Source organism: Loxodonta africana, chromosome 19 (assembly GCF_030014295.1).
Source record: "Loxodonta africana isolate mLoxAfr1 chromosome 19, mLoxAfr1.hap2, whole genome shotgun sequence".
In the NCBI taxonomy this organism is placed as follows: Eukaryota; Metazoa; Chordata; class Mammalia; order Proboscidea; family Elephantidae; genus Loxodonta; species Loxodonta africana.
The window spans coordinates 54,234,392-54,246,259 of record NC_087360.1 but is presented as its reverse complement, the minus strand read 5'-3'; positions in this window follow the sequence as shown (position 1 = coordinate 54,246,259).

Here is an 11,868-nt window from a genome sequence, read left to right as displayed (position 1 = left end):
ACGTTTGCCCACGCTGTCTGGCAGTGCCCCCCAGTGAGTGTGATGATGGAGCTCCCTGAGAGACAGCAGGTAGGAGGAAATGTCAGAAGCCACGGGGACTTGTTTTTTGTACAGCTCCATGTCCAGAGTATCCATTGCTATCCTTGGTGTTTCTGGCAGGGAGCAGGGGCTGGTCTGCTGTCCCCACCTTTTCTCCTTGTACCTTTCTTCCTCAGCCTCAGTTTCATACTTACCTCTGCCATTTTCATTTAATACTACAATGACTGAGATAAACATGTTTTTCTCTTTATCTTTGAACAGAAAAGGAAGCAGAGGCCCTGAAAGGACCACATTACCAGGAAAGTGCAGAACCAGGAATTTGAGCACAGATTTTCTAAATAAAATACCAACCCAAGGACTCTCCCACTATACATTTTCCCAGTTGCCAACAAGTCAATTCTAACTCATGGTGACCCTGTGTTTGTCAGAGTAGAACTGTGCTCTACAAGGTTTTCAATGGCTGATTTATTAGAAGTAGATCACCAAGCCTTTCTTCTGAGGTGTTTCTGGGTGGACTCAAACCTACAACCTTTTGGTGAGTAGCTGAGCACGTTAATCATTTGTGCCACCCAGGGACCCCCTTATGCATATTGTACCTATGTTACATTTTGGAAATTAAACATTTTCTACTATGTCACTACATCTAAATTTGTCCTTCAGGCTGTTGCCCAGATCTCAGACTACTTTTGTATTAGTTTCCTGTGGCTGTGGTAGCAAATTACACAAACTTGGTGGCTTAAAATAGCCGAAATTTATTCTCTCACTGTTCTGGAGGCCAGAAGTCCAAAATCAGCATCACTGGGCTGAAACAAGGTGTGAACTGGTCCATGCTCCCTCCTGAGGCTCTAGGGAAGAATTGTTTCTTGCCTCTTCCAACTTGTGGTGGCTGCCAGAATCCCTTGACTTGTGGTCACATCTCTCCCATCTTCAAGGACAATATCTTCAAATTTCTCTCTGTACCATCTTTGCATTGCCTTCTCCTTTGGGTGTGTGAAATTGCCATCAGCCTATCTCTTATAAGGACACTTGTGATGTCATTTAGGACCCACTGAGATTATCAAGGATGACCTCTCTATCTCAAGATCCTTAACTTAATTGTATCAGCACAGACCCTTCCTCCAAAAAAGTATGGTTCCAGTTAAGGTCACATATTCACAGGTTCCAGAGATTAGGACCTGATACCTTTGGGGGCCATTATTCAGCCTACTATACCTTTCTCTTCCTCTGAGTCAGCTTGTGCTGTTTCCCCTGCTTATGCCCCTGCTTTGTTCCATCAGATTAGCACCTGCCCTGCTTAATATCCTTGTTTCAACTTAGATTATGATGGACACAGGCTAACCACTGGATGCACTACTCTGGGCCATTCACAGTTCTTTGCCTCTGGGGACATATTTGAAGTCACTATTATTCCACAGCACAGCCAGACCACTGGATGCCCTGGGGGAGGAGAGGGAGAAGAAACAAGAGCCACACCTCTAACACTACAGTTGAACACAGAAAATGCTTAGAGACTTCAAGGGCCATGGGCTGTCTATGAAAGAGTCCCCAGGTGTATCTAAAACCAAGGCTAGTCTGTGCATTAGTACCCAAAGAAAGGAATGAATATCTAATGATGGAATCTACAGATGGGTAGGAAGTCCATTGGAGAGAGCTCTTTATGCAGAATAGGTTAGTCAGAGAAGAATAGGGGATGTGGAGATCCTTTTGACAATGCTACTGATATCACGTTGTTTACAGGTAAGCCTGGCCCTGAGAGCAAATGGTCAAGCCCCTTACCAGGTGGACTTTGCCCCCATTAGACCTTCCAGAGTAAGAAGCAAAGTTGTCTGGATCTGCAGACTCCACTTATTGACAACTGATTATGTCTCTGTTTCCCAAGCCCCAGGAGACAACAGGATCTGAGAGAGAAGGAATACTCTCTCTGGGTTTCTCTGGTGCTACAGTCTCAATAACATGGAATCCTCTAAACCTCAAAGGCATGAGCCCTTCTGGTTGTTTGAAGTACTGTGGGCCATAGGGGTGGAGAGAAGGATAGTTTCTTTGAAACTATCAAGCAAAACCATATATCGGTCCAAGATTGAAAGGCTCATATTGCTAAGATGTAAATCTCTCAAATTCATTTATAGACTCAACCTAATAGCAATTAGAATCCAAGAAGGCTTTTTTTTTTTTTTTGAGAAATTGACAAGCTGATTTTAAAATATGTATAGAAATGAAAAGGGCCTAAAGTAGCCAAAGTGATTTTGAAAAAGAATCCAGTTTAAGGACTCACACTACCTGATTACAAAGCTTACTACAAATCTACAGTAATCAAGACCCTGTGGTATTGGTGTAAGGTTAGACATATATATCAATGAAACAGAATAGCGAGTCAAGGAATAGACCCACACATATATGTCCAATTTATTTTCAACTGAGGTAAGGCAATTTGATGGAAGAAAGTATTTTCAACAAATTGTGCCAGAACAACTGTATCTCCACACAGAAAAGGAAAAAAAAAAAAAAACTTAACCTTCATTCTTACCTCATACCCACACAGAAAAAGTAACTTGAAATGGATCATGAAGTTTAATACAAAAACTAAAATTATATACTTTTAGAAAAATACATAGTAAGAAACTTCACAACTTCAAGTTAGTCAAATATGTCTTAGATAGGGCACAAAAAACATAAACTATTAAAGAAAAAATAAAATAAATTGAACTTTATCAAAATATGAAATTTCTGTTCTTTGAAAAAACACCATTAAGGAAAGAGAAGCCACAGACTGGGAGGAAAATATTCATAATATTTATATCTGACAAAGAACTTGTATCTAGACTATATAAAGAAAAAGTATAACTTAATAAGACACTATTATTACTAAATATGTAACGCCACAGTTTACAGTAAGCACTCAATAAATCATAGTTGTTTTTTAATTATTATCACTATTATATTACTATATAGAGACAAAATGTAAAAGGGTACAGTAGTAGTTATCTGCAATAATTTAGTTCTGTGGGAAAGGAACCCAATCCCTTTGTTGTTGTTAGGTGCCCTCGAGTCAGTTCTGACTCATAGTGACCGTATACACAGTAAAACAAAACACTGCTTGATCCCATGCCACCCTCGCAACTGTTGCTATGTTTGAGCCCATCATGACAACCATTGTGTCAATCCAGTGCAGGCTCAGTGTGGTGGTGTGCCTAAGCCAAGAGGGCAGTCTGGAAGGTAGGGTGGTGTATGGGGCTAGGTGGGGGGATAAAAGAAAAGAAAAAAACGGTAGCTGGTGAGTGGGGGGAAACTCTGGTGGTGTAGTGGTTAAGTGCTATGACTGCTAACCAAAGGGTTGGCAGTTCGAATCCACCACGTGCTCCTTGGGAACTCTGTGGGGCAGTTCTATTTTGTCCTATAGGGTCACTATGAGTCGGAATCAACTTGACAGCACTGGGTTTGGTTTTTTTTGGTTGGTGGGTGGGGGTGGAGGGGAACTGAGGGCTGGTGGAACTGAGGGGTAAGTGGCATATGGGGCTAGGTGGGAGGGAGAAAGAGAAGGAAGAAAGGGAAAAAAGAGAAAAAAAATGGCACGACAGAAGCCAGCGGGTGGGTGCAGAATGGACCTGGGGTAGTGATGGGCCAGTGGCTGTCTAGCCATGGCAGTGTAGCATGGCCCAGTGGGAAGGAGTACAGATGGCATATGGGGTTAAGTGGGAGGGAGAAAGAAAAGAGAGAAAGGGAAAAGAAAAGAAAAATGGTGCAGTGGAAGTCAGTGGGTAGGGATTGTGGGGGGCCAGGGTGGTGTCAGGCAGGTAGTTCTCTAGCCTTGCATTGTGGAATGGCCTGTCAGGAAGGGGTGGAGGTGGCATACAGGGGTAGGTGGGAGGGAGAAAAAAAGGAAGAAAGGGGAGAAAAATGGTGCAGTAGGATCCGGGCTGGCAGTGGGCCTGTAGCTCTCTAGCCAGGTGGTACGGCGTGGCCTGTCAAGAATGGGTTGGGTGGTATACGGGGCAGATGGGTGAGGGGTGATGTCTTAGTTATCTAGTGATGCTGTAACAGAAATACCACAAGTGGATGGCTTTAGCAAACAGAAGTTTATTCTCTCTTAGTCTAGTAGGCTAGAAGTTCAAGTTCAGGGCATCTGCTCCAGGGAAAGGCTTTCTTTGTTGGCTCTGGAGGAAGGTCCTTGTCATCAATCTTCCCCTGGTTTAGGAACTTCTCTGTGCAGGAACCCAGGATCTGAAGGACATGCTCTGCTCCCAGCGCTGCTTTCTTTGTGGTATGAGGTCCCCAAGTCTCTCTGCTCACTTCTCTTTTATATCTCAAAAGAGATTGGCTCAAGACACAATCCAATATTATAGATTGAATCCTGCCTCATTAATATAACTGCCACGTATCCCACCTCATTAACATCATAGAGGTAAGATTTACAACACATAGGAAAATCACATCAGATGACAAAATGGTGGATAATTACACAATACTGGGAATCATGGCCTAGCCAAATTGTTACACATATTTTTGGGGGACCCTATTCAATCCATGCCAGGTGGGAAAGCATGTTTGCCTGGTTATCAGGTGCTCTGTCTTCTGTTGGGAGCTCCATGAAGTTGCCTTCTCATACTCTCTGTCTGGGGTCATTGCTGGCTGTGCTCCAAGATGGCAATGCTGTGTCACGTTACTTGGCAGGGGACTGCCACTCCCTGTTGTTGTTGTTGTTAGATGCCGTCGAGTTGGTTCTGACTCATAGCGACCCTATGCACAACAGAATGAAACAGTGCCAGGTCCTGAGCCATCCTTACAATCGTTGTTATGCTTGAGCTCATTGTTGCAGCCACTGTGTCAATCCACCTCGTTGAGGGTCTTCCTCTTTTCCGCTGACCCTGTACTTTGCCAAGCATAATGTCCTTCTCCAAGGACTGATCCCTCCTGACAACATGTTCAAAGTAAGACGTAGTCTCGCCATCCTTGCTTCTAAGGAGCATTCTAGTTGTATTTCTTCTAAGACAGATTTGTTCATTCTTTTGGAGATCCATGGTATATTCAATATTCTTCGCCAACACCACAATTCAAAGGCATCAATTCTTCTCTGGTCTTCCTTATTCATTGTCCAGCTTTCACATGCATATAATGCTATTGAAAATACATGGCTTGGATCAGGTGCACCTTAGTCTTCAAGGTGACATCTGTGCTCTTCAACACTTTAAAGAGGTCCTTTGCAGCAGATTTACCCAATGCAATGCGTATTTTGATTTCTTGACTGCTGCTTCCACGGCAGTTGATTGTGGATCCAAGTTAAATGAAATCCTTGACAACTTCAATCTTTTCTCCATTTATCATGATGTTGCTCACTGGTCCAGTCGTAAGGATTTTGTTTTCTTTATGTTGAGGTGCAATCCATACTGAAGGTTGTGGTCTCTGATCTTCATTAGTAAGTGCTTCAAGTCCTCTTCACTTTCAGCAAGAAAGGTTGTGTCATTTGCATATTGTAGGTTGTTAATGAGCCTTCCTCCAATCCTGATGCCCCGTTCTCCTTCATATAGTCCAGCTTCTCGGATTATTTGCTCAGCATACAGATTGAATAGGTACGGTGAAAGAATACAACCCTGACACACACCCTTCCTGACTTTAAACCAATCTGTATCCCCTTGTTCTGTCCGAACAACTGTCTCTTGATATATGTAAAGGTTCCTCATGAGCACAATTAAGTGTTCCAGAAATCTCATTCTTCCCAGTGTTATCCATAATTTGCTACGATCCACACAGTTGAATGCCTCTGTATAGTCAATAAAACACAGGTAAACATCCTTCTGGTATTCTCTGCTTTCAGCCAGGATCCATCTGACATCAGCCATGATATCCCTGGTTCCACGTCCTCTTCTGAAACAGGCCTGAATTTCTGGCAGTTCCCTGTCGATATACTGCTACAGCCATTTTTGAATGATCTTCAGCAAAACTTTGCTCGAGTGTGATATTAATGATATTGTTCTATAATTTCCTCATTCTCTGTTTTCCTTCAGTTTCTTCTTCCATTTTGTGTTCGATGTAGTTCTTTATCCCTTCACTTGATGCTTAGGGTTCCAAGATTGACGTTTGTGTTTTACTTAGTTTTACGGGTCTTTGCTGCAGAGGGACGGCATGATGCATCTATCTAGGATGCCATGTTGGCTCCACCTCCTTGACAGTTTCTCATAAAATTTAAAAAAATACACTAAGCATATGACATACCAATTCCACCCTTACGTATTTACCAACGTAGAGGAAAACATATGTCCTCACAAAGACTTGTAAAATAATTTTTGTTTAATTCATAATAACTCCAAACTGGAAATAATACAAGTGTCAGTCAGTGGGTTAATGAATAAAGAAACGGTTGAGTACCTATGCAAAGGACTACTACTCAGCGATAAAAAGAAACATGCTAATGACACACATGCCAATATGGATGAATCTTAACACATTCTGCTGTGTGAAATAAGACGTACATAAAAGAGCACATGTGATTAGTTTCCATTTATATAAAAGTTAAAAAAAAACTGATTTATAGTGAGAGAAAGCAGATCAGGGTTGCCTAGGGCCAGGGCTGAGGATTGGCTGTGATTGACTGAGGCACAAAGGAACCTTTTGGGTTGGTAGAAATATTTTATATCTTGATTGTATTTGCAGATACATAGATATATACCTGTGTTGGTGGTATTAAGGATCCCTGGTGGCTCAGTGGTTAAGCACTTGGCTGCTAACCCAGAGGTTGGCAATTCAAACTCACCCAGTGGCTATTGAGAGAAAAGACCTGGCAATCGGCTCCCATGGAGATTACAGCCTAGGATATTCTATGGTGTAGTTCTACTCTGTCATATAGGGTTGCAATGAGTTGGAATTGACTCAATGGCACATAACAACAACAACATGTGTGTATCACAGACACACATTTATATTACATACTCATCAAACTTAACATTTAAAATGAGTGCTGTGTATTGTATCTAAGTTATACCTCAATAAAGCTAATGTAAAAAGACATCACATAACAAATTTTCTCTCTCTCTGCTTACTTAATAATCTTAATGATTTTCCACTACACTTAAAGTTCAAGTTCTTTACCATGTTCTACAAGGCCCTGCATGGTCTGATACCAGCAAACCTCTCCACACTCATCTCTCACCACTGTTTCCAAGTTCACTGTCCTCCAGGCACACTGGCCTGTTGTCATTTCCCACCTTAGGTCTTCCCACAGGTAGCTCCCTCTTCCTGGAATGCTCTATGCTCAGCTCCTTGTCCTCTGCCCACAATAGTGTCCTAATTATCTTCCGCTTCCTCCAAGTTGTCCTTCTTCACTCCTCAATTTAAATGTGCTCCTCTTGCTCATAACACTCTTTTCCTATTTAGTCCTTATCACAGTTTACACATATGAATTACATTTGAGCATCTGCTTATTAAATGTTTTTCGTGCATAGGCTGTAAGATCAAAATAGGGACCAAGAATGCTTTGTTCAATATTGAACCCCTAGCACCTCACAAAGTCCCTGGCTCATGATGGATGTTCAACAAGTATTTGATGGGCAACAGAATAGATGGATGGATAAATAAATGAATAAATAGAGTTTCCTCAGGGAGGAAGTCATTTGGAATGAATGAAGCACTATGGTGAGGGCAGTATGCTGTAGAATAAAGAACCAACTTTGGGTATCAGAAGACCCAGGTTCAAGTCTTGGCTGTACCATTAATGCAGAGTCCAGACCTAATTCAGTAGGTCTGGGGTGGGGCCAGGAATCCTAATGTTTAGTAAGGGCCCCAGGATTACCTGATGCTTAGGAAAATATGAGAATAAGTAGGCCAACATGTATAAACATAAATACATATAAATTAATCGCTTTTAGAAAAAAATTATCGTGCTTTAGGAGAAAGCTTACAGAGCAAATTAGTTTTCCATTCGATAGTTTGTATACAAGGTGTTCTATGACACTGGTTGCATTCCCTACAATGTGTCAGTGCTCTACCCATTTCTGCCCTGGGTTCCCCGTTTTCCTTTCATGCAGATTTTCTACGACTTCCTGCTTTCTCATTTTTGCTTTTGGGCAAATCTTGTCCTTTTGATCTCGTATGATTTATTGTTCTAAGGAACACTTTCCCCTCAGGTGTTATTGTCTATTTAATGGCTTGTCTATTGTTTGGCTGAAAGGTGTTCTCTGGGAATGGCTTCAGTTCCAGGTCAGATGGGTGTCTTAGGCCCATAGTCTCAGGGTTCTTCCAGTCTCTGTCAGACCAGTAAGTCTGGTCTTTTTTGTGAATTTATTTTTTGTTCTACATTTTCCTCACTCTGTCCAGGACCCTCTGTTGTGATCCCAGTCAGAGTAATTAGCAGTGGTAACCAGACACCATCAATTTCTTCTGGTCTTGGGGGCATGTAGGCTGTGGTTCATGTAGTCCATAAATCCTTTGTACTAATTGTTCCCTTAAGTCTTTTATTTTCTTCACTCTCCTTTGCTCCGAATGGGAAGAGACCAATAGTTGTACCTTAGATAGCCACTTTCAAGCGTTTAAGACCCCAGATGCTACTCACTAAAGTAGGATGTAGAACATTATTTTTATGAATTATGCTGTGCCAATTGACATAGATGTCCCCTGAGTCTATGGTCCTTTGCCTTAGAGCCTAGGAGCTTTGCCCCACGAGGTTATGTCTTAGAAATTTCCATTACTGTGCCCCTTGTGTGCTCTATTGTGTATATTAATATACATGAAGTACCTACAATTATGTGTGTAGAAATATCCACAACCAAACCTGTATCTACAGTGGTTATGCTCCCTTACACCTCCTCATGCCTCTTTAGCGTACCTATCTACCTACGTATCCATTCCTAAATTATTGTTTGTTAATATTGTCACTGCAGGATTGTCTATGTTACAGTAATTACCATAGTTGCCCTTTATTCTTGTAATCCTTTCAGTGTCTGCCTTTGCCTTGGTCATGTTGTGCTGACTTCCCTCACATTGTGTATTGCCTTTCCTTTTACCAATATTAACATGTTGTCTTCTATCTAGTTGATAGTTTTTCTTCCCTCCCCCTCCCATCCCTGGTAATTTCAAATAACTTTTTTTTCCTGGGTGTAAACCTTTTCTTTTCTTTTTTTTTTTTTAAAAAATAGTGGTCTCATATGATATTTGTCCTTTTGTGATTGACTTATTTCACTCAGCATAACATCTTCCAAATTCATCCATGTCACAAGATGTTTCATGGATTCATTGTTTTTCTTTATCGTTGTGGAGTATTCCATCGTGTGTATACACCCATTAAAATTCAATGTGATTATAGATAGGTATGAGTTTACTGCTGTCATTTTGTTCTGCTTTTTTTTGGTGGTGTTGATGGTTTCTCTGTTCCACTTAATTTTCTGTGCTAAACATATTTTTATAAACAAACAAAAACAAACCCATTGCCTTCTAGTGGATTCTAACTCATAGTGACTCTATAAGACAGAGTAGATTGCCCAACAGGGTTTCCAAGGCTGTAACTCTTTACAGAAGCAGACTGCCACATCTTTCTCCCACAGAGTGGTTGTGGTTGGTGGGTTCAAACCACCAACCTTCTGGTTAGCAGTCGAGTGCTTAACCACTGCAACACCGGGGCTCTTTCCTATTCCTATAAACACATACTAATCCATATGTAGATGTTTTTGAGCCATTGTTTGTTTCAAAAATTGAAATATTGTTTTACCATTTAGCTGTTTTGTGCTTTTCTTCTCAGTCACCAATCTTTTGTAGAAATTTCTCCAAGTTGATTGGTATAACGTTAAATACTTTTTCTTGTTGTTGGTTCCCATCGAGTCGATTTTGGCTCATAGCCACCCCATGTGACTGCAAGTGTGTAGAATATATCTGCTCCATAGGGTTTTAAAGGCTGTGACCTTTTGGAAGCAGATCGCCATCCCTGTCTTTTGAGGCACATCGGGGTGGGTTCAAACTGACAATCTTTTGGCCAGTAGTTGAAAATTTAATCATTTATAGACCGTGTGCTAGTCTTTAGTGTTAGTCACCAGTATTTCTAGTTTCCTTTCTCTATAGACACAGGGTAGAATTGCACTTCCTGCCTCACTTGTGGTTGAATGGGACCATGTGTCTTCACCAGTCTTAGCTACTGAATTATGACTTCTGGGCCGAAACATTTAATTATCTGGTGCAAGATCCTCCAAGTGCTGCCTTTGCTGCCACTGCTTCTCTGCTGCTGCTTCTTGCAGTCTCCACTGTTACAGTTTTCCCTGTCTGTCCTGGTTCTGCTACCTCTCTCTGTCTTCTATGTTACAGCTCCACTCTTTCTCCCTTTAAACCTAGTGAGGTGGCAAAACTGACCAATCCCCTCATTAGGGCTCTGTACACTTTATTTTCATGGTTCTACTCCCACAAGGGTGCCATGCCCCTTATTTGTATTATTAGCAAGCTGTCCAAAACCTTGGTGGACCACAAGCAAAGTATTTGCATAGTCCCACTCGATATTTTGGTGGGAGTTACAAGACCATGGCAAGGAAGGCCATATAAAATCTATCCATTGCACTGCAGCACAGCAACTAACAATATTCAAGGCAGTGGTGTTCTATCAGCCTGGGTCCCTGAATGGCCAGGATAAGCAGAATCCATTTCTGCCTATAACTGGACATCTAGTATAAGCAAAGAATACATTTTTTTGTTGTTGCAAACCACTGAGATTTTGGAGTTTATTACTGTGTCAACACTGAGCCTTACCGATACATGTTTCTGTTCCAGAATTTGTGCAACCATACTGTACTGATAGACATTCAGCTTATTTCCACTTTTCTGCCACTAACAACAATACTCTAATACACATCCTTTTATATATATCTGTACACACTGGTATGAGTATACACAAATAAAGCAATATATGGAAGCATACATAATAGGTTAAAATAGGCTTCCTTGTTTTGTACAGCAAGGCTTTGTGGCTGAGGAGTATTAGTATGGAAGGGGTTGGAAATGAGGAGGAGGAACTAAGCAAAAAAAAGGAAAAAAATACGTAATGCACAGGAAAATCTATGTACGGTATGATCACATTTACCTATTTCTGTGAAAGTATAAATCTGTATCTCTATCTAGTTCTATATAAACATATCTATATCTAGCTATGGAAACCCTGTGGAGTAGTGGTTAAGTGCTACAGCTGCTAACCAAGTGGACGGCAGTTCAAATCCACCAGGCGCTCCTTGGAAACTCTATGGGGCTGTTCCACTCTGTCCTGTAGGGTCGTTATGAGTTGGAATCAACTCGACAGCAGTGGGTTTGGTTTTGAGTTTATATCTATCTATATTTGGAAATTTCAAAACTTAAATTACTCAGTCATTTTTAAAAAGAGAACCACCAGACCATTTAAGTCCCTAATGAAAATGCAAATGTTATTTGGGATGATCAAACACTAAGGGATTATCAAGCAGTTATATATTCTTCTGCTCAGGTTACATTAGGGGCTTAGTAGCTACATGCTGACTGAAGGAATGAAGGGATAGGACTCAAGGCAACCTGGTTTTGATGTGGTGAAGGAGGGAGAAAGAGGGAGAGAAAAAGCTGGCATGCTTTTTGATGGTAGGCCAAGGGGGGGAATTTAGATGGACAAGGAGAAGCAGGATGGCATTAGGAAGGCAGGTGAGGACTTCAGATTTGAAGAGGAGGGGTGGGCAGACAGAGCCAGTAGACCAGAACTGGTAGATAAAATATACCTGTGAAATCATGTGGTCTATAATTATTTTATAAGAAGAAACTATTTTCTTTTCAGATTATCTCCAGAAACACCACAATGCATGGTCTGTCAGAAAAGAGCCCCAAAAGCATTTGATGCTGCAGTGTAAC